Source organism: Mauremys mutica, chromosome 23, assembly GCF_020497125.1.
Source record: "Mauremys mutica isolate MM-2020 ecotype Southern chromosome 23, ASM2049712v1, whole genome shotgun sequence".
NCBI lineage: Eukaryota > Metazoa > Chordata > Testudines > Geoemydidae > Mauremys > Mauremys mutica.
In genome coordinates this window covers 6359805-6382843 of record NC_059094.1, presented here as the reverse complement: position 1 = coordinate 6382843, position 23039 = coordinate 6359805, and the positions used below count along the sequence as shown (strand labels likewise).

The 23039-nt window shown below is 47.6% G+C and overlaps 1 pseudogene; it reads right to left on the bottom strand.

Moving 5' to 3' along the window:
• Positions 1 to 1007: 1007 nt before the first annotated feature.
• On the bottom strand, positions 1008 to 1573 carry LOC123355586 (annotated as a pseudogene).
• Positions 1574 to 23039: the final 21466 nt, after the last annotated feature.

Below are 23039 nucleotides of genomic sequence, written 5' to 3'. Positions count from 1 at the left end.
TCTGGGGTTCCCACCTCTTGCAGCTCAGTCTAAAAAGTCAGCTGCCCCACACATCACATAGAAGAGTTTACCAGTGGGCCAGATCCTGCTCCCATTGATGTCAGTGGAAAGAATTCTCACTGCCTTCAGGGGTACATTGGTTCTGAAAAGCCGGCAACGCTGGGGCAGCGAAGTTGGCCACGGGTATTGGAAACGGATCCGGTTTAGTCTCTGCTTACTGACCCCGCTTCTCCCTGACAGCTGAGAACAAGGCTCCTTACCTCCCTGTGCTTGTCATGGACACTGTAGCAAAGTCACACTGGCAGGCCAGGGGAATGCAAGGAGGAAATTTCCCTCCCTGGCTTCTTGAAAGATGTTGCCACAGAATGGGTGCATGCCCTCCAGGTTAATGAATTCCCTTCAGCCCCTTCTCCCCTGCAAGGGGAGGGTGGGGCTGACCCACCTCCCCCTCCACTGGGCAGAGACTGATCTTCATCTGGCCCCTGTAGCACACGAGCCTCGGTGGTAGCTGCTGGCCTGTACACATTTGACAGGGCAAAGATGAGTAGCTGGAGTTTATTGCCCTGTTTGAATTCCAGACACCTCTGGATGAAAAATGAGCCACTTCCAGTGATAAAAGGGCCTGGTTTTTATTTACTGGAGTGGTAATGAAACACTCGCAGATACGTCTTGTTTGTACTGTGCGTTCATGCAGATCAGATGCTACCAGGCACACAGACACTCTGAGATACAGCTCCTAGGTGTCAGAGTCGCAGCCGTGTTAGTCTGTAGCCGCACAAAGAACAGGAGTCCTTGTGGCACCTTAGACACTAACACATTTATTTGAGCACAAGCTTTCATAGGCTACAGCCCACTTCACCTTTGCAATGGAGTTCTGAGGGGGGACATAAAAGGCCTGACCCTCAGTCACAGGTCCCTGCATTTCTACTGCACCAAGCATGGTGACATTGGCACCATTTTTTTTTTTCAGTTTCCTTTTTTATTTATGTACATCTGCTACGTCAGATTTACCCCCGAGCCAGACGTTTTGGCTTCCTCGGCTTCTTTTGAGAGAGCTTTGTCTTCTGAGCAACTTCCTCTTCTGGCTTTGGACCAATCTGCTCCTTCTCAGTGAGGATCATCTCAGCTTGACGGGGGAGCTCGTGTAGGGGTTGACACGACCATAAGCTCTATCTAACGCCTGCGCATTTTGAGGGCCCTGTTGACCTGGATGTGCTCAATTACCAGAGAATCCACAGCAAGACCCTTGAGTTCAGCATTACTCTCAGCATTTTTGAGCATGTGGGGTAGGAACTCTGCACTCTTTTCAGGCCAACGTCCCTGTGTCCAGCCCCGTTGCTTGGCCTGAACACCTCTGCCAACTCCACCATTGTAAGGATGGAAGGGAACACCCTGCATTTTTAGGGTCACATCCTTTAAGTATTTAGTGGCTTTCCAGATACGCACGCCCTCGATAGCTTGAGCCGTCTCACGAGTGTTCTTGAGGTGGACTCGAAGGTTAGAACGCCTTGACTTGCACGATTTGGTGGGGTTCTCTGGATCAAGTGAGTAGCAGACCATTTTCAGAGCTTAACTCAGGCAGACAAATCTGCCTGAAGAGGGAGGTTCACTGGCCTGGCTTTTTCCCCCTACTGCCCTATTTCCTCCTTCCCCTCCTGGGCTAGGAAGGGTGCTCTTCTGGCAGCCATTGGGTTGCTGTGTCCCCTTTGCCCAGCTCTGCACATTTCACCAGGCCTCTCCCGCTCTGTCAGCACAATCACTGAAGAAAACGGGAGCCAGGATGCAGTGGAAATGGCAGGTGGAATCTGCCAGGGCCTGCAGCAGTTAGTCTGGAAGACAGCTGGTTAGGTGAATGTACCTGTTACAGTGTTAAGGTACCATAGGGTAAAATTAATCACAAGGACTATGTGGCTGCTGTGGGGTAAATAAGTGTTTCAATACCATGGAGAGATACCGGAGGAATTGCACTAATATCTGACTGGCTCAGAGCGACTCTTAGCACTTGGGTCAGAGATTTTTGACCCATTGTGTTTCTTATTTCACTGGTCACACTGGTAAGACATAAAATTGTGCATCATTTACAGGCACTTCATTACCAAGCTGACGCTGATAAATTGGAAGGAATTCAGACAAGAGCAGTGAAAATGATTTAGAGGCTGGAGGGACTGATTTACAAGGAAGATTAAGAGGGTTAAACATGTCTTGCTTGGCTAAATGCCATCTGAGGGGGCTTTTTGCTTAAATGCTAAATACCAAGAAAAGAGGAATTATTCAGGACGTTCTGAGGTGGTAAAGGCATAAGTAATGGGATGAAATTAAGCAAAGGAAAACTTAGGCTTAATATTGGGAAGTACAATGTTTGTAGACAGGTTTCAGAGTAGTAGCCATGTTAGTCTGTATCAGCAAAAACAATGAGGAATCCTTGTGGTACCTTAGAGACTAACAAATTTACAGAGTGCATCAGCCTGTGGAACAGGTTCCCAGGAAAACTTAGTGGAAGTCTCATCATTTGGGGTATTTAAATGTGAACCAAACAAATTATTGTATTATTAGTATTTATTATTTGTACCACTGTCACCCCTAGGAGCCTTAGTCATAGACCAGGATCTCATTGTGCTACGAGCTGCACAGACATGGGACGAAAGACAGTCCCAAACAAATGATTTAAGAATGCAATGAAAGGAATGACCCTGGACCAGGATGAACCCTGACCAGTGACAGTAGGTCTTTCCACACTGTAATCTTTGATTCATCCGCAATTAGTCTTCCTTTGTCCACGTAAGCTGAACCTTCTTCTGGAGCTGTCAGCATTGCTCCAACCACAATCATGTTTACTCATGAGTGAACAGAGGGAGGCAAGCAATTTGCTACCTGCAGTTTATTTAGCAAATTCAGCCCCCTTTCCTGTTTGCAAGTTGTCTGTACACAGGAGGCGATTTTTATGACGCTGGTTGATATTCAGTTATTTGGTAAGTATTTTGTGCCAACAAATTCCAGCTGTGGGGCTGCTCATGAACTGTTTGCCAGGAATGTTTACTTGCTCACCTGTCACATGGCATTGTTTGAAGGTGCAGTTGGTCACCTAAGTCACATGGTACTGTTTTCGTTCTTTTACAGGCATTTCAAGATGGCCATATAATCACCCCTGGCTTGCAGCTTTGCGTGAAGGCTTATTCTCACAAGCGTTTGTGAAACTTTGCTCTGCAGGGAACATTCTCATGAATAAAGAGCTGCTCGCACAAATGTTCATAAAGTAAATAAGAAGTGTCACTGATATCATCAAAGTGAGATCTGTTCAGAATGCGCTGAAATATTTGTGAGAAATGTTCCATAATATTTGGCCTGCTATTTAGCATGGGAACAGGAGAACTGTCGAACCAAATTCAAGAAAAATACTAAACCCTTTATGAGTGACTGATACCGTAATTTTAATATAAACATTGTATTTGGTTGTGTTTATTAAGAATTACTTAAAATTAATACATATTTGGGAGATCTTAATAGACTTTAATTATTTAAAGCGATCAATAAATGCTACCAATAGAGTAAACATATGAGTGCATTTGTAGCTGATTACTAGAAATGACTATCCATTATTTAACATTATTACCTAAAACAAAAGTAACAGTTAATCTTCATGTAGTGGGGTGGTTACCCGCTCTTGCCCTTTGGGGCTTAAAACAGCCCAGGAGAGGGCTGTGGCTGGGGTAAGAAGGGCTTAAAAGCTGCAGCTCTACAAGCTGGGCTGATTGGGGAAGCGGCCGCAGCTGGGCCACACCTGGCCTGTATAAAAAGGCCAGGGAAGCCAGGAGCAAACAGTCTCCCTCTGCCTGTAGAGGGAGAAGGGCCTGGCTGTAGGAAGCTGGACCCAGGGTATCTGAGTGGAGCAGGGCTGGGGAAAGGCAGAGGAGCTGGGGAGCTCCAGCCTGGAAAGCCCCAGGCTGTGGCCTTGATAAGGGCCAGGACAGGTACTGGGGCTATAGAGGGGTAGCCAAGGGTAGGCAAAGGCAGCAGGTCCAAACCCCTCTTTGCCAGTGCTGAATGGCGTGTACACTGCAGTCTGCCCTAGGGAGCAGGGGCTAGATGGTGACTGGCAGTAGCCATATTCTGAGGTGAAGTGGGGGTAGTGGGTTCCCCAGGGAGGGGAGACTCAGATTGGTGGGATAGTGCCAGGGGGCAGCACCCCAGTTAAAAGGGCACCGGGGTCTAGGGAGGGACACGGGCACCAAGAGGACAGGCAGATCACCGGCCTGCAGAGAATCTTGCGCTCCTGGCTGGAAAAAGAGCTAATTCCTGAGGATGACCAGCAGGAGGTGCCGCAGGGGTGAGTCCACTCATCTACATTCACTATACTATGCAGCAGTTTACCATCCTTGCAAAAATCTACTCATGCACTTGCCCAAGTGGGCAATCTGTTTGGATGGGCCAGTAAAATATTACGACTTGTTTTTGTTTGATGAGGTGTTTCATTCTTAAGAAGCATGGTCTATGGATTAAAGCCCAGGAGACCTACATTCCATTTCCAGCTCTGCCACTGACCTGCTCTGTGGCTGTAGGCAGATCACTTAACTCTGGTCATAATTTCCCCACCTGTCTCTCTATCTCCCAGGAGTGTTCTGAGGGCAAATTAGGTAGTGTTGGTAAAATGCTTTGCATGTGCAGGGCCAAATCTGTGATGGTGTAACTCCTGAAATCAGTGGAGCTATGAGAGCAGACAGTTTGGCCTGTAACATTCTATATAAGTGGTAATAATCATCATGGTAAAGACAGGTGAGTGGATTTTGTGCTTGAGCAGTTACATTTTCATAACGGGTTTGCAGGGTGGAATGATGTCATCCCTACAATTGATATTTATTTTTAAAGCCTAGCTCTTTCTCTCTCCTGCCCCTCGACACACACAAACAGCTCTCGTGGGCTTCAGCAGGCATTGTGCAAATGTATTTCAGAGTAGTATCTGGTGTACACATTTGGAATGCTCTGGGATCTTCTGGCACAATAGATGCAGGGAGTATTAGAACTGCATTGGTTAGGACTGGAGCGAAATTCAGCCAGAAATGGGCATTTGGCTAAAGACTGGCCAAACTTTGATAATAGGCTTTGGCTGAATATTTCTTTAAGTATCTTTTAGAAGCCAAATAGTGAGAAGGTGCCACTCCTTTCCCTGTAGTATTAGCGTTGTGACTGGTCCCCTGTGAGTTCTGTCTCCTCCCCCAAGGTTTGGTCTGAAAGTGACAAAGGTCAGGGGGCACTAAGGAGAAGATTCTACTTGCTGGATGCTTCTTTTCCCTTCCTCTTTGTGGTCAGTTCATGTCAGACTCACTTACTGTTATTCCTCTGCCATCTCCTCCCGCTCGGGAGGGATTCAGGAGGACTGGCAAGCTCTAGGCTTGCGGCAGTAGCCCCTAGGGAAGCTATTTACTCTGTCATCACTCTTACAATCTCTATTTTAAACCCATTGTTTTCGCAAAGTCAACAAATCCTGTTTGAAGAGGCAGCTGTGAATCTAATCCAGCGGGTTCGCTAATTACCAGAACCCTCTGGATCAACAATATTAGACAAGCAGTAGCCCACATAAGGCCACTGCCCTATCCAGAGCACATCGGCCCCCGTTGCCCATGAGCAGAAATATGAAACCTTTTCACAAAGAAAATGAGAATGGACAGACTTGCTAAAATCTCTCTGCAAACAATGCAATCACCTGTAATTATAACAAGGAGCTTGTGGCTGAAATCCCAGTGCACCTGCTTTAATCCAACGAGGAGTCTGAGCCTGGCAGGCTCTCCACTGACTTTACTGGCTTTGGATCAAGCCAGGGATATTCTAGCTGCTGTGCGGTGTTTGGTTTTTTTTCATCACCTGTTATACAAATAGCAGGGTCAGTGTGGTCCAGTGTGTAGGGCACAAGCCTGGGACTTGGGAGCACTAGGCTATATTCCTTGCTCTGCCACTGATTTCCTATGTGACCCCGGGTGAGTCACTTTACCTCTTTTTCCCTTTTTCTGCCTTGTGTATTTAGACTGAGCTCTTAGGGCAGCAGCTGTCTGGTTTTATGTGTTTGCGCAGCACCTGCCGTGCTGGGGACCTCAAGACACTACAGTAATAGAAAGGAATCACAGTTGCAGGGCTGGCTGTGCCTCTGCCTGCTCTTTGACTCTCTGATCCACCCCTGTCAGGTGTCAGGCCTTTACTTCTCCTGGGGTGGAATCCCTCAGTTCTCCCACACTTAGCCTGGACCCTGTGTTTATCCACCATGTGTACCCAGCAGGTCCAATTGGGTGTGGCACCTGCGCTTCTTCCCATCGGGAGCGGTGACTAGTGGGGGATGGGGGAGTGTGACCCACCAGCCTCCTTATACCCCCGTGGTGTTGGGTCTTACCAGAAGGAATAAAGTGCAACATAACAGAAAAGGGAGTTTAAAACAGCAGACTGTCTGTCTGTACACAGGTGGATCTTACCTGGAAGCTAACCATCCCCTCATGGAAGCCTAGGAAGGCCTAACAGGTGTCTCTGTGTGTGTCAGTCTGAATAGCTTCTCAACAACTGTCCAACAGCTGCTGCCCCCCTCTAGAGAGAGTCCCATTGTATCCAGCCAGAATTCTTTGTTCTCTCAGTTCCTGGGCTTTGGGGCTCTGCTAGCCCACAACCAGTTGGCTGGGGTTCATGGGAGGCTGAGCCGGTCTCCTCTGGGCCAAGGGTTCTCATTTTGCCTTCAGTAACTCCCCGTGTTTGCTGGGGGGATGTCTTGTCTGGAGTCATTGTTTCACTTGCCTGTTTCCCCAGAACACGGTTGATTTAACTCAACCTAGTCATACAGTAAATGTCCCCATAATCAAGTCAACGTACATTCTTCACAAATGATCACAGAGCAGCTCACCATATGCAAAACAGATGTATAGATTTTTGGTATCTACTTCCTACATTCTGTATTGTGGCGTCATGAGGCTGACTGTTAGGCAGATTAGAATCACCACACTGGATCCAGCGGGGCGTTGGGGACAAAAAACCCTACAAACAAACCTGGACCAGGCAGCACTAAATTATGGAGAAATTTTCACAAAAGTCTGGACTATATTGCTGGCTGCGCCTGATGGAAAAGCCAGACACTCAGCTGAATCCTCATCCACTCCCAGTCACTTTTACTTCAGTAAGGTTACTCCTATAAGTGAGGTCTATAGGAATTAGGCCCTGATGCTCACACTTCCTTTGCTAGGACTTATTTTCCAGCTCACCTGCAAACACCAGCCACAGTGTTCCTTGTAACATACACAACCAGGAGCACGGCAACATTGAATTTAGTTACATAATCCTCCTGAAGTGTCGTTCTCAAAAGGTCACCGCATCTCTCCTTACCCTGCTGGCTGGGAGCCTGAGATCGTGAGAATTGTCATAGAACTTTCTGTATCCAGCATGAGAGCTGTACCTCCAATTCCGCCCTGCAAACGAACAGCACAAGCTGCTAGCGCTTGCAGTAGTGAAGTGCCTCAGAAGCCTTAAATAAAGCAGCACTTGTGTGAGAAGCTGGAGAGCAGGTGGCTTGGCCAGGGAGCTGTTTACACTGTTTGATTGCTTTCTATCCTTTCGGTCCTTCACTGCCATATCTCAGTGCTGTTCCTCCTATCAAATCTCACGGAGCCAGAGCCTCTAGTCCATATTTTCCTCTTCTGAAGGCTGCTTACATCAAACCTTGAACTCCTGAAGAGACTCAAAGGGCACGGCCAGGTCACATGGTAAGAGGCAAAGTCCTGGCAGCTGCAGGATGTTACTCAGTGTTGGAAGTAGGCATGTAGGTGTACCTACTTCTGCCATCTCACTGGTGGTGTCCGTGGTGGCGTCACACCTGCCATTGCACCTTTGCAGCTGCCTTTGAGGGTCTCTTTTAGGATACGCCAGTATTTCAACAACCACCTTAAAAATCCCTCTACCAGGACTCACCAGCCAAACTCCCGCCCTCTTTCATGCACTCCCTCTATCCCCAGAAAAAAAGATCTTTTTTGGTTCAAACAGGAATTAAACCAGGGAACTCCTATGGCCTATATTATATGAGAGGTCACACCATCTGGCCTGATAAGCTAAGAATTTGAATTATTTTCTATCCCGTTCTCAAGATCTTGATTTTTGGGATGAGACAGGACCAAATTTATCCCTGCCAGAACCCCATTGATTGCAGTGGGTTTTAGCAACTGATGAATTTGGCCCAGAGAATGTTAAGTCTGGAGTTTACTTGTATTTACTCCCAGACCAGTTCCAGTCAATGGAGCTATATGGAGGTGTAAAATTGGTGCGAGATCAGACTCAGGTCGAAGGGATCAGAGACTGTGTGTGTGCCGGGGAAGCTGTGGAACTAGCCAAAACGACTGGGTACAGAAAGGGAGTGCAGACGGTATGTGTGGGCTGGGGTTGGAAGAACCTGGCTGTGCATCGTCAGCAAGGGAACCAACAGGACTATGGTACTAGGGTAGGGGTAGCACTGCTTCTTGCGCTCTACCGGCCAGAGCCAATAGAAAGCACATGCAGAGCCTTTGTGGGCAGAGGGGCATGAGGAACTGGTGCCCCTAGCACATGTTTGTGTTAGCAAAGGAGGCCTGGGCCCAGCTGCAAACAGAACTAGTGTCCTATTCAGCTATAAAAATTAGAGATGAGCAAAGTGGCCACGGTAAGACACCACCCTGAGCCATTGCCCAAAGTTCCCCTGAGCGTTCGCCCCACCCTGAAAAGAAATCATGGAGGAACTTTGACAAAGTGTGAGTCACTTTTAAACCACTGATGCTCATTTTCAGCACTTGTGGCTGCACTACCACGATTCGGCTGTAGGCGAAGTGTTGAAATACTGCAAGGAGAGTTCTTCACATGGTTCTTGTGGCCCAAACCAAAGCAGAGGAGGTCACGCAAAAGCTCTCATGCAATTTCCATTGTGCAGATTCAAGATAGGTTTAAAAAAAACCAATTACAGGTACTATACGAACTGAACCACTTAAAACTAACTAATCCAGGCTAGGAATTATGAATTCCTGAGTGATAATCCTGGCCCTGCTACCAGCTTGCAGTGTGTCCTTGAGCAAGCCACCCTGCCTCAGTTTCCCTGTCCATAGAATAGGGGTAATAATACTTGTCTACCTTACAGGGCATGGGGAGGATTAGTCACTTAATGCCTGAGTGCACTGAAGGTGTAAAGAGGGGAGAAAATGAGAGAACGAACCACACATGACAGATGTTAACATTGTTTCATGCATGGCTGGAAGGTGCTTCGATACTACAGTGGTGAAAGAACTCTGAGTAGAATGGAATAAAGGGCTGTGTGTTGCCATTGAGCCAGATTCCCAGCTGAAGCCAGTGGAGCTACACTGATTTACCCTAGCTAGTATCTAGCCCATTGGCAGTAACCCAGTGATCCCATGTATAACTTCCATGGATAAGCTGGGTTGATTCTGACACATCTGTGTAGGGTTCCTTGTTGGACTATGGATCCATCCAAGTACAACTGCCACATATCTCCTTAATAGTTCTGCTGCTCCTGCATTGCACTATTTAATAGATCAGAGGGGCAGTAACCCACCTCCTCAACGTGACCACAACAGATCGTATGAAATCCTATTGCATGTGCAATGTGCATGAGATCAACCCTGAGAGGAGGAAAACACTCACCCATCATCTCTGCGACAACAATGACCTTTGGAGCATTTTGTTCACCTGAAGGAAAATAAACGTTGTATTTCCTGATTAACACTGTCCAAGTATGAGCTCTGCCCTGCCATTATTCTCTCTCTCCACGCCACTCTCAGCGTAACGACTGGTTCAAAATCAAAGCTCTCCTGTTTTGTAGCTGTCAAAGCCAGGAAGCACTTTTTGGAACTAATCGCTACACAAATGGCTTCAACTTAGGTCTGTGTTTACTCTGGGACACAGCATGGGGGCACAAAGGGCCCTCATTGGAGATGGCAATTTCTCCCCGAGGTTTTAGTTTAATGATTAGTATTAATAATTGCTATTCTGCTTTGAGCAGAGGGTTGGACTAGATGATCTCTTGAGGTCCCTTCCAACCCTAATAATCTATGCTTCTATGTAGTAGAAAACCTAATAATACAAACAAGGGAGTATTTTAAAAGCAGAGGCACAGAAGCTGCAGCTAATTGGGCTTCTGCCTAGTGAATCTAAACTAATTCTGAAAGCAAATAATACACTGGTAAAAGATTGTATTTGCCCCTCCCCCCCACCCCATTATCAATAATGTCCCATCACTGCAGCAGTACCGGAGAAGGTTCTTACCATCTCAGCAGTGCCAGAGAAGGTTCTTACCATCTGCCACCACCCACACTACTGCCGCTTCACGGCTATTGTTACTTGAGCTGACTAGATCAAAGCTAGCTCTGGTATGTCCACACAAGCTGCAATCACACCACTGATTCTAATCTAGACATCCCCATAGAAATAAACAACAATCCCTCCCCATTGGAAGCAGCTCATGGCCTCCTTAGCAATTCCTGTCTCCAGAGCTCATGACTCAGCAGCATTAAAGGAGGCTTAAGTAGGATCTGAAGTAACATCTTAACAGAACAACGAGCTCACAGGTGTCCTAGGAGGGCACATTGCTCCTGGAATCCTCAGGCTAGTGAGGGCTGAGAGTGCTGCAGAAGCAGAGTACTCAGTCCAACCATGGAGTGAAGAAGGAAGGGCCTCGGGTAGCGGTGAAATGTAGTGGCCTGTGATATGCAAGAGGTCAGACTAGATGATCTAATGGTCTCTTCTGGCCTTAAACTCTGTGTATCTGTTACTGTAGCTGTGCAGCACAGAGCTTCAGCCTCTGAAGGCTGCTCTTCTACCCACGGGTGTTCCCCTGAGCCAAGGTGGCCAATCCCTCCATACTGCACTGTGGTTTGAGACTGTTTCACTAGCTGACATCTCAGCACTGGCGCGCTGGGCCAGCTCTTTAGCTGGTGTAAATCACCACTGAGGTCAGTGGAGTTAGGCCAATTTCCACCTGCCTCCTGGACTCCAGAGGTGTCCCGTCTACACTGCTGAGTCCCAGGACATTCTACACAGTGCTTCTGCGCAGTTAATCGTGAACTTGCCCAGCTGCTCAGAGGTAGACGGGAAGAAGTTACAGAGAGGAGCAATCAAACTTCTCCAGCCATTTGTGTCCATCTTCAGGCATTGCCCACTTGTCAGGGGCTTTTCATTCTGAACGACCCACACAGCGTTTAGGATTACAACTATCCGAACTTCTTGTTCCCCACTTGGAAGCAAAAGCTAGAACAAGTACAGATGAAATGGAGAATGAGAAGGTTGGGTAGACTTGGAAACAGCCATCCAAGTTTATTAATTAAAAAAAAAAAAGGAAGGTCCCCATAATCTGCCTATTCTGAATGCACCTCTTTGACTATTAAGATGTGAACATCTCTCACACTGTCATTCGCAATGTAGTTTCCCCTAGATTACCAATACAGTCTTGGATTTTACCTTGACCAGAGGAAGTTAATGATACACATGCCCAAGATAACGCCTGGCATGGTTCGGCAGCAGGGTTTGAACCCAGGGACTTTACAACTGCACCATAAATCTCTGCCATTAGAGATAAAGGAGCAACTCTTTTTGGCAGCATCAGCACAGGTTTTTATCCTCTAGGTTCACTCCACTAGAGGGGGATATGACACACTCTTAGCTGGTGACCTACAAAAGCATCCACATGTTTGGTAAGTTTGCTACAATGTTATTAATTTTCCAAGAACGCATAGAACTCTCTTTTCTTAGTCTGAGCCGGTGTACACTGAGTGTCCCCATCCCTGGAACAAGATTGTCCCCTCAGTAGTGTGACAGACAAGGAGGAGATTGGGGTGGGGGGAAGTCTAATGCTTTGGAGACATCAAAGTGAGAGTTTTGTAATCCGTGGTCTCCGTGCAAGACAATCTCTTAAAAAAAAATCCCCTCTTCAATATGATGCAAGGCTGTGAGCAATGAGAAGAAAGAAGCAGCCAAGACAGACCTGGAGCAATTATTAAACATCTGTTTTTTACAAATGAGGAATCAGATGTTCAAAGGCAGCAGATGATTTTTTAAAAATTATTAGAATTGCAGGGGAAGCAGCTCCAGTGAACAAAGCATCAGGTCTCGACCTCCCACAGTGCAGCCATAAACAAAGGAGGAGGGAAGGGAGGATGGAAAGACAGGCTAGTTTACAGGGAGGAAGGCTGGGCCAGTGGGTTGGCTGCTTCATTAAGCTTCAGTAATCCTAGGTTCAGTTCTTGTCACTCCCACTACCTCTGGCCATGTGCTTACTCTCTCTGTGCCTCAGTCTCCCATCCATTCAATGGTATTAATGGGACTGCTACAGCTCACAGGATAAATACATTAAAGATCATGAGCTGCTCACCTACTATGGTAATTGGGGGGCAGATAATTACCTCAGAGCAGTGGTGGGCAGCCCGCGGGCCACCAGTTTGTTTCCATTTGCACGGCCGCCCGCAGCTCCCAGTGGCCGCGGTTGCCGTTCCCGGCCCATGGGAGCTGCGGGAAGCTGCAGGGACGTGCTGACCACTGCTTCCCGCAGCTCCCATTGGCCAGGAATGGCGCACTGCGAGCGGCGGCCGGCCTGTGCAAAGGTAACCAAACTGTCTGGTGGCTCACTGGCAGATTACCCTGATTGCCCACCACTGCCTGAGAGAGAGAGCTTCTTTGAACGCAGCAAGAGACTGGAGAGGGGCTGATATCACGTCTGTATCTACGGGTGGCCGTTCTGGGGCAGTTTTTATCACATGCCAGTTCCCAGGGGGATGTGACTAGGGACTGGCTAATTTCCAGAGCTTCAATAAGGCTCTAGGCTGGGGTAACTGCTGTGGTACAATGGCAAAAGAAGAGTATCCCAAAAAGAATCATTCACGCAGGGACTTGAGCAGATACCAACTTTTCTTATTTAAAAATGTCTCTCACATCTGAGATTTTCAGGGATTAATTAAAGATATATTTTTGGTTTGGGTTTTAATGAGGGTTGTCATGGCAACCATCACAGCTGTTTAGAAAGAAACGGGAAGGGGCAGACTCCTTGCCTGCAGTTTCAGTGGGGCTGGAGGCAATCTATCCCTTCCACAATGGGCAATTACAAAGCCATATATAAACCCCGCTAAGCCAAATCCTCCGTTAAGCCAATGGAGATAAAAAGTGCTCAGTACAATTTATCAAAAGGCCTCTCTCTGCCTGAATTACCCAATCTCTGTTTCTTTTCTTTGCGCTGACATGATAATTTTCTCTATATCGCTGCAAATTAAATTCTAATGAGAAAACCCTGCATTTAAATGTGATGAAGAGCTTTTCTCCTCTGAGATGGATGGGAATGTTGCATCCATTGTGCAGGGAGAAGAGTGGATTACATGTGGATCAAGGTGCATTAGAGAAGCTAATGGTTTCCTGGCCCCTGGCTGTGACACTGCCTCCCTTTCTGCAGGCCTTTTGCAGTCTGTACTCCTCACATCGCCACCAGATGTTATGAGTTAAGCAGGTACAAGATGGATGATCTCTGTCCAGTGGAAGTTGTATGAGTGGTTCATCAGGCAGCGCCTTTCTCTTTGAGTTAATAACCACCACAGGACTAAAGGTAGTGGAGGTACTGTGATAGAATCATAGAATATCAGGGTTGGAAGGGACCTCAGGAGGTCATCTAGTCCAACCCCCTGCTCAAAGCAGGACCAATCCCCAACTAAATCATCTCAGCCAGGGCTTTGTCAAGCCTGACCTTAAAAACCTCTAAGGATGGAAAGTAGCAAAGAGTCCTGTGGCACCTTAAAGACTAACAGACATATTGGAGCATGAGCTTTCGTGTGTGATCCGATGAAGTGGGTATTCACCCACTAAAGCTCATGCTCCAATACGTCTGTTAGTCTATAAGGTGCCACAGGACTCTTTGCTGCTTTTACAGATCCAGACTAACACGGCTACCCCTCTGATACTTAAGGATGGAGATTCCACCATCTCCCTAGGGAACCCATTCCAGTGCTTCACCACCCTCCTAGTGAAATAGTGTTTGCTAATATCCAACCTAGACCTCCCCCACTGCAACTTGAGACTATTACTCCTTGGTCTGTTATCTGCCACCACTGAGAACAGACGAGTTCCATCCCCTTTGGAACCCCCCTTCAGGCTATCAGCCAAGATATGAAACTGGAGTCCTGGCCATTTTCAGTCACTGAAGATCCCATAGCACTTCCCACCAGAACAGGGGTGTTCACTCCAGTGGAATGGCTGTACTTGTAACAAGCCCTACCAGGAGAGTTGGTCCAACTGTCCCTTGAGAAGAAGCTATTGGGCAAATTTAATCCCTTTTTATCCTCTTTGTAAATTGTCCATGAACAGATCACCGCTTTTCAAGTTTGTTTGTTGTTTGAAGCTGGCCAAGTAGTTTTTGGGAATCTCTTTTGGCTGGTGGATTGCTGTCAAGAGTTTGATATTCAGAATTTGCTATCCAAGCTTTGTGGCCGGTCACCTACATCATGTTATTGTATCAGTTCTCTGATTGGAGGACTGAATCTGTATCAATGGCTTCTGCCTGAAGCAAATTCTGTTTCTTGATGAAAGGACTTTGGGTGACTGGCTGGCATTGCTTTCTGTGAACGTTGCATAGACAGAGTTTTGTCCATATCATGCTTCTGGCAATGGAAAATAAATGGTCACAAGCAGGCTGCAGTAAAACATGGTTTCTTGTTTGGTTAGCTGTTGGCAAACAAGATTTCACATGATCTGACGCGCTCTCCTAGGAGGCAACACCGAGGATGCCTTGGTATGTATGGGATTGTTTCCTCATGATCCATTTGCAGAGGATACCTTGCACATGGATCACCCCCCAACTCCCCACCTGTGTGAGCTGCCTCTGCAGTTCTTCCTCCAACCCCCATCCCAGGAGCCCTAGGTCTGGGGATGCCTGCATGGGGAGCAGAGGTGGCATGAACTGTGGCTGGCAGTGTGGAGGGGGACACTTTGGCAGGTGTCCTGTGAAACTGCACTGACAGAGACTCCAGAGACTGACAGGGTCCCCAGGGCTAGTGAGGAGCCACAGGGCATCTGTGGCCGGACAATGGATTCACTGTCTATGAGGCTCGCGGGGCATTAAAGGGAGGGTTGAACACCTCAGTGAGGCCCTGAAGGATAACTCCTGTCAGCAGAGGCAGAAGCAAGAACACAACTGAAAAGGAAATTTTACATCCAAAAATGTGAGGGGGAGAGCAAGGGTTAAAGTGAGCTGGGGCAGATGGGATCATAGATCTGGCACTGGTGAGTGGGCTTGTGTCAATGCACTTGGACAAACTGCTGGCGCTTAGCACCCCCAGCTTGACATGGGATCTCTACATGTGTCACTAAGCTGGGTGAGCAGCACATCACCACTGAACAGATGGGGGAATTAAGGCACAGAAGGGGAAGTGATTTGTCCCAGGTCACACAGTGACTGTGTGGCAGGGCCAAGAATAGAACACAGGTCTCTTGAACACCCTATTCACTAGGCAACACTGCCTCCCTCATGGGTGAGTGAGAGACCCAGTAGGATGAAACCTCCCTTAGGGGAGGGCAGTGTTTTGAGACCAACTGTATGCGCCTCAGTGAAGGGCCTGTTAACCCTCTGCCTTTGGGCTCTCTGGTGTGTGGTGCATGGTACTGGGTGTGTCACACCACAAGCAGAGCTCTGCCGATCATTCACAGCAGAGCCCAGAACCAGGGATGCTCAGGTCTGGGGATCCAGGCCAAATCCTAAACACTGAGCCAGCCCATCAGGCTGCTCCCTCCTGTCCCCAAACCCCTAAAGCCGGCTGGGGTCCAGGCGTAATATGCTGCTAGAATGGGAGCAAGGCGCTCACCTCACTGGGCTTTGAGCTGAACCAGCCAAACCTCAGAACTTTGACTGAGTTTCTCAGCGGGTGGAAGAATGGTCTGGTGGTGACGGCACTAGCTGGAGACTCTGCAACTCTGGGTTCAATGTCAGGCGATACTGCCTGTAATGGCTCCCGGCCTAGCTGCACCACTGCCCTTTCTCAGGGTCGCATCAAGTGCCCCACCCCCCCATCCCCTGGATTTTAGGCCTTGGGCCTTTACCTCTCCCAGTACTCGCCCTTAGACCAACTCCTGGGTACCAACCATGCCTACTTCAGTAGGTCCAACGGCATGTGGCACCTGCAAGTCCGTCTCCTCCGGGAGCCTGCCACAGCAGACATCTGCCATGAGACAAGCAACTGCTTGAGAACAACGCACCACCTATTCATTACTCAAAAGTCCCAAGCCTACAGAACAAAGGGTAAAACCCTAGAAGGCCAGATGGGTCTTCCTTGCCCCTCGGTAAATCCCCCTCAGTCCAACTGACTGCACCTGTGAGATTGAGAAACAGCCTGTACTGCAGCAGCAGGCGCCCTGCCGTTGTGGGTATGTCTATGCAGAGATACAAGCCCCCACAGCATGGCCGGAGCTGGCCCAGGCAGCTGACTCAGGCTCCCTTGGACTCTGGGACTAAAAATCTCTATGTAGATGTCCAGACTCAGCCTAGAGCCTGAGCTCTGGGACCCTCCATCCTCTCAGGGTCCCAGAGCTCGGGCTCCAGCCTGAGCCCAAATGTCTACACTGCAATTTTCAGCCCCGCAGCCTGAATCAGCTGACCTGGGCCAGCCACCGTTTTTTCATCCCTGTGTAGACATAACCCGGTGTGTCTCAGTCAGACTATCAGCTTTTCCACTCACACTTCCTGGCCAGCCTCTCCGCTCACCCAACCCCCTCCTCTTTCCCTGGATCTTTGAGCTTTTGGGTGCCCTTTGATCTTAGGCTTTGCCTTGGGAAGAGTACCCCTTCTAACCTGGATGGAGCCAGCGAGGCAGTTTCTTTCCCCAGCTGATGGCCCAAACATTCTTATCTTAACTTCTTTGAAGTTGTGTACGGGAGGCTGTCTTGGTTGTGTCATTACTTTACCTTTCCTGCCCTGTTCTTTAATAATCTCTTTACTGCCTCCTTTGATTTAACGCTATGCATTCAGGGAGCAGTACAAAACTGAACAGGGAAACTGAGTCACATAACATTAATACAGGGCCAGCCCACAACATTGTGGCACCTGAGGCGGGGAGCTCAAATGACGCCCCCCATGCCCTCTCGCTTTAGGGTGACCAGATGGCCTGATTTTATAGGGACAGTCCCGATTTTTGGGTATTTTTCTTATATAGGCTCCTGTGACCCCCCCACCCCCGTCCCAATTTTTCACATTTGCTGTCTGGTCACCCTATCTTGCTTTCAAAACTTTGAAAGGTCTCAACTCTGCCTTCTTCCTCTTCTACTCCTCTCATGGTGCTGCTCTGCTACCTACCCCAGGAAAGGAGAACTAACAACTTAAAGTGCCTTGTTCAAAAATTTTAAGTAACACTTAACTTTCAAACGTCTGAACGGCAAATGTAACTTTTCTTGTCTGCATAGTAAACACTGGCATTTTTATCTGTTTGAATAATCAAAGTGGTGCTTTCCGGGCCTTCTTGGTTGCAGAGATTTGAACTGCTTCCTGAAGGTCCACAGTCTGGGCCAGCACAAGCTCTATTGAGATGGTCGCAAGGCCGACCAGCCTCTCCTGTGTCAGTGTGGAGCGTAGATATGTTTTTATTAACGTCAGCTTGGAGACGCTGCGTTCTCCACTGGCAACTGTTACAGGAAGTGCTAGAAGTATGCGCAGAGCAACAAAAGCATTTGGAAAGAGGGTGGTCATCTTATTTGTGCACATATATTCCAGAACAGCCTTTGGAGTTGATCCTGCTGAAATGTATCTTGAAAGAGCTTTCAGTTCATCACCTAAATCACTCGCATCAATAGCGCACATGTCATCATGTGTCAACACTGACTCTAGCGCCCTGCATTGCTGGTGTAGGTCTTCTTCAGGTATAGTGAGGAGTTTTGGAATATTGTACAACATCCCAAATATACTGCTGTGTTCCTTGAGCTGCCTGAAACGTTCTTCAACTGACTGTATTGCACAATCTAGCACCTGGTTAAAGAATTCAGCTTTGAATTGTTGTTTGGGGTCTCTTATGGGATTATCCCGTGCCTCATAATCAAAATGTCTTCTTCGGTGACGCTTGTATTCTTGAATGGGTGGGAAAATAGTCTTTAAGGTGCCACCGGACTCCTTGTTGTTTTTGTGGATACAGATTAACACGGCTACCCCCTGATATTTGTCATACCAGCTCCTGTAGTATCATCAATGTCAGTAAATTCTAGAAAATGCTCTCTGACAGTCACCATTGCAGGGACATTTTCACTAGGTTCTGTTGTTGTTACAAAACGCACCATTCAAGTCATTTGTTCCATATGGCTGATGTCAGGTGTGCAGTCCAGAATAACAGAGTAATATCTTGCTGACTTCAGATCTGCCACAATCTTCTGTTTGACTTTTGACTGTATGATTTCATTTTGAATTGTTTTTCCAAGGTAGTGTTGTATGTACATTTCTTGGGTAGTGACTCTTCTTAGATGCTCCTGGAGTACAGCATCAAACTGAGCCATCGGCTCCACAATTTTAAGGAAGTTTCCATTGTTTGGCACATACAGCTGATCTGAAGTGCCACGCAGTGCTAGGTTTCGGGTAGCAAGAATTCTCACAATGGTAATGAGCCTTTTCAGAACATTTTGCCAGTAAAGAGACTCTGAAGCAATTTTATCTTGATGCTGATCATCTATGGTGGCCTCATCTAAAGCTCTTTCCACGTACGGAATGCTCTCAGGTGATTGGCTGCCTTGTCATGGCATGCCAGATTTCTAGCCAGATTTTTCCAGTCCTTTGTTCCTGTAGAACCCAATGTGGCTGGAACATTAGACTGGAAGAGTTTGCAACAAAAACAGTGTGCAGCATTCCGGGGTTTTGAGTACATAAGCCATGGCCTCTCCACTTTGTCACCATTGGGGATTTCACACCAGGAATGTGTTGGATGGAAACTTCTATTTTCATTGTCTTTGGGGAACAGGAAGTTTTTCACTTGCTGTGGCCCATGCAGTACAAGGAAGTCCCTCAGGCTATTGCTCAAGTGGGTCCACAGTCCTGGATCATCTTAAGGAACTAAACTCAGCAGCAGCTGTTTCTCACACCTTCACCACACTCTTATCTGATCTCCACTTTTCTTCAGGAATGTGCATGGTTGCATCCATTTGAGATGGAGATATGGATGCTGCAGTAGCTGCCAGGTCACCTGCACTCTGACTAACTGGAAGATCAGGCATCTGCTCACCACTCACACCCTCACTGGGGCTGGAAGGATCACCGTGAACATTTGTGTCTCTGTATCTCAGGAGAGCTCCTTCCTGCTTAGTTAGAAAAGCTTCCTTTGCTTTCTTTCGTTTTCTGAATGCTGCCCCACAGACTGCTGTTCTGTGCCAGCTATAGTGGCTCTCAACACTCAGCTGAAGGGGACAAATAAGCAGGCTGGTAGCCGGGCCTGAGTGAGGGAAGATATCAGCATCTTAAGGGTCTAACTGGCTCCTACTACTTCAGCTGACTGCCTGTTCTCCTCAAGTGGGTTCAGGGAAGCAGCAGGAAACAGGAAGCTCCCTGAGAAGCTGGTGTGAATCAGTCCAGGCTCTTGGGGGTGCTCGAGAGGTACATAAGAGGCTCCTCCTCTTCTCTCTCCCTGCAGCTCCTGCTGCTTTCTGTTATTCCCTCTCATCTCTTCTCTGGCCTGCCTGTTGTGTCTCTTGTGCCCTCCTTCCTCCAGCACAGCACTCGACCATCTCTGTGCATCTAGAGCGGAGAGAATACATATGCACCAGACACAATTTTCTACACTCTGGGTCCTAGTGGCGCCATCCCACCCCCACAGTCTGGCACCTGAGGTGGCCGCCTCAGTTCACCTCATGGTAAGGCCAGCCCTGCATTAATGTACAATCTGCATTTCCCCAGTTCAGCACATCACCAGTTTCCTGTGTGTCTTTGGGCAAATCTTCCATGATGCAGGAGGGAGGGAGGGGGGAGCACTGCTGAGCGAAGAACAGATTGGTCAGTTTGGCGGGCAAACCAACCAATAACAGATCAGTGACTTCTGAACTCAAAATCAATATTTTGTTTTTCTCGCTGAAACAAAAAAATGAAAAAATGGAATTCAGGGGGAACAAAGCGACATTTGGAACTAAAACGCCAGACAGCTCATTCTGAAAACAGCAAGTCAAGCCTCTTCAAGCTTGCCACATTTTTTTCTCATTTTTTATTCAACCAAAACCCTTAATTGAATCCGAACCAAATCCTCAGTTAGTTTGGGTCATCCTGAAACTGCATTTTTGAGGGTGTGTGCAAATTTACTATTTGCCAAAAAATGTCACCGTGTTCTGGCTGTAAGACTAAATCCATCAATGACTGGGAGGAGCTCAGATATGAGTCCAGCACTAGGATCCTATACGTAGGCTGAGAGGGTGTGTTTGAATTTGACATTCAAAGTTAGTACCAGGCAGAGAATCCACACAGATCCAAACTGCAGGTGATATTTGCATGACCCCCTGTAATGTGCATCTGCTGTGTCCATGTAACACCACAGTTCAGAATAACCTGTTACATACAGGGGCAAAGTCATCCTCCGTATAAGTGGATACAAATGTCCTTGTTTACACTGCAGTTGAATTTGGCCACGACAATGCAACTTGCTGTCTCCTTGATATTATTTACTGGATTCGTGTCCATAGTTGCAGCTGCACTTTTTTGGACAGTGACTCGCATTGTATGGTTTGGAAGCTTCTTAAATTCAAATTCCACAATAAAACTTGAGCCAACAGATGTCAGGCAGAAACTAATGAACCAGTCGGAGGCCCTAGGAAGGCCCTAGTCAGTCATTGGTCTTTTTTTTTCCTAGAACAGTTAATTCCAAATATTCAACCTAAATTGTAAACAAAGTTTGCAGTAACTATTTTAAAAAGCAATAATACGAGTGTGAGAATGAACTTTATGCCTCTTTAGAGGAATATAACTAGGTCCCTACCAAATTCACGGCCATGAAAAACATGTCACGGCCTGTGAAATCTGGTCTCCCTTTGTGAAATCTGGTTTTTTGTGCTTTTACCCTATACTACACAGATTTCATGGGGGAAACCAGCATTTCTCAAATTGGGGGTCCCGACCCAAAAGGGAGTTGCAAGGTTATTTTAGGGGGGTCACGGTATTGCCATCCTTACTTCTGCGCTGCTTTCAGAGCTCGGCGGCCAGACAGCTCTGAAGGCAGCACCCCGCCAGCAGCAGCACAGAAGTCAGGGTGACAATACCATACCTTGTCACCCCGACTTCTATGCTGCTGCCTTCAGATCTGGGTGGCTGGAGAGAAGCGGCTGCTGACCGAGGACCCAGCTCTGCAGACAGCAGTGCAGAAGTAAGGGTGGCAGTACCTCTTGCTGGAAGAAAACTGCTCCTAAAGTGGGAGAAGTAGCTTGTAAGTGCAGGGTTGTTACTGCAGCAGGTGCTCTCTGCATTGTTCTGCATGAAGCCCAGGACTGGGAGCACTCTGAGATACAAAGAGGCAGCATATAGCATGGGCCATGCAAGAGCGTGATTGGAGCCCCACAACCATAAGAGTCTCTGCTAACCACAGCAGTTCATGAGATACAAATTGCAACTCAAGTCCCCACCAGCAGAGGGAGCAGAAAGAGAAGCAACTCAGCCCTATGTAGGTACCAATATTTAGACAGGGAGGTGACAGCCGGTCAAGATGACCCCAGAGCAGTTGAGGGCACAGAGGTAGACGGACAACCAAGCCTAGTATGAAGCTATGCCCCATGCGATAGTAGTGGGACAACTGCCAGAAGCGACGTGGTTAATCTGAAGTAGGGATGCATCCACACACAGCTCACACCGGTATAACTCATTCCAGAATCGAGTTACGTCGCAGCCAAAGTGGATTAATGAAAGTGGGATAAGATGACAGATAAACTGTAAAAAAAGAACTTTTTGTGCGGATGCAAGACAGTTTATGCCCCATTCCACCCCTCCTCCCCCAAGTTATGCAGAGAAAACCTTCCCTGTGTAGACAGGCTCCAAGTTCCCATCACCACCTACAGCTAGTAGAGAGATGGGAGGGAAGTGCCACCACCAGCAAGCCCTGCACTGCTGAGTGCCTGCGTTAACCTGTGGAGCTGCCTGAGTGCAAGGAGCACAGTGGGGCTCGTGCCTCCCTCTCGCTCTGCATCCAGACCTGTGGGAGGGTAGCCATGACTCTACAGTGACTGCTCTGACTCTCCCTGTCGAATGTGGCTGAGGCAAGCTGTATTCATTGCAGCACTGTGGCATAAGGGTAGCCTGTGGTGCAGGCAGCTACCTGTGTGCCCAGAAGAGGGACCAGCCCCATGGATGTAGCATGCCAATGACATGTGGCCACTCTATGATCTGAGCACTACAATATTTTTCACAAAGCCAGAAGCACCGGACATGGTCCATGAGCTCTGGACCTAAATCAACGCCCCAGCAGGGAAACTGGAGTTTTAGTTACTTAGGGCCAGATCCTCCCATGATGTAAACCAAAATACTTCCACCGAGAATCTGCACTTAGACGGTACTAATGGAAACATGAGTCCATTTTGAAGCTGGCCACAGTCTTTGATAACCTTGGATTAGAAGCAAGAGTCTCAATCCAGTAGGACACTGGATTTTTGAAGGGAGAGTAATTAAATTTCCTGCTGTTTACCTTCGCTACCCAAACAAAGAGCCAAGCTGGTGTCTGTTTCAGATCTATTCCTGAGCTGTATTTGTTGGAAGCCTGCTTCTACTGAATTTTGTAAAGCTGCTAAATGAGTCCCCAGAGTGAAACTGAACAAAGCACTAATTAAGCAAACGTCTTTTTAGAATGAGAGTGGTCAATTGTTAAATTGCCTTTTTTTTTTTTTTGGTCTTGGGCACCAACATTTTTTATCCAGCCTTGCTTAACAACTGTAAAACCAGATCTGTTCTGCCACTGCTGGGCTGGGGAGAGTGAAGTCAGAGCAATAACTTCTCCTGGTGCTTTTCCAGTTCTGTCAACCCCTGGGCTGCCATTCCCTGCTCGGTCTGCTGCAGCCACTCTTCAATGGGACAGCAGGATTTT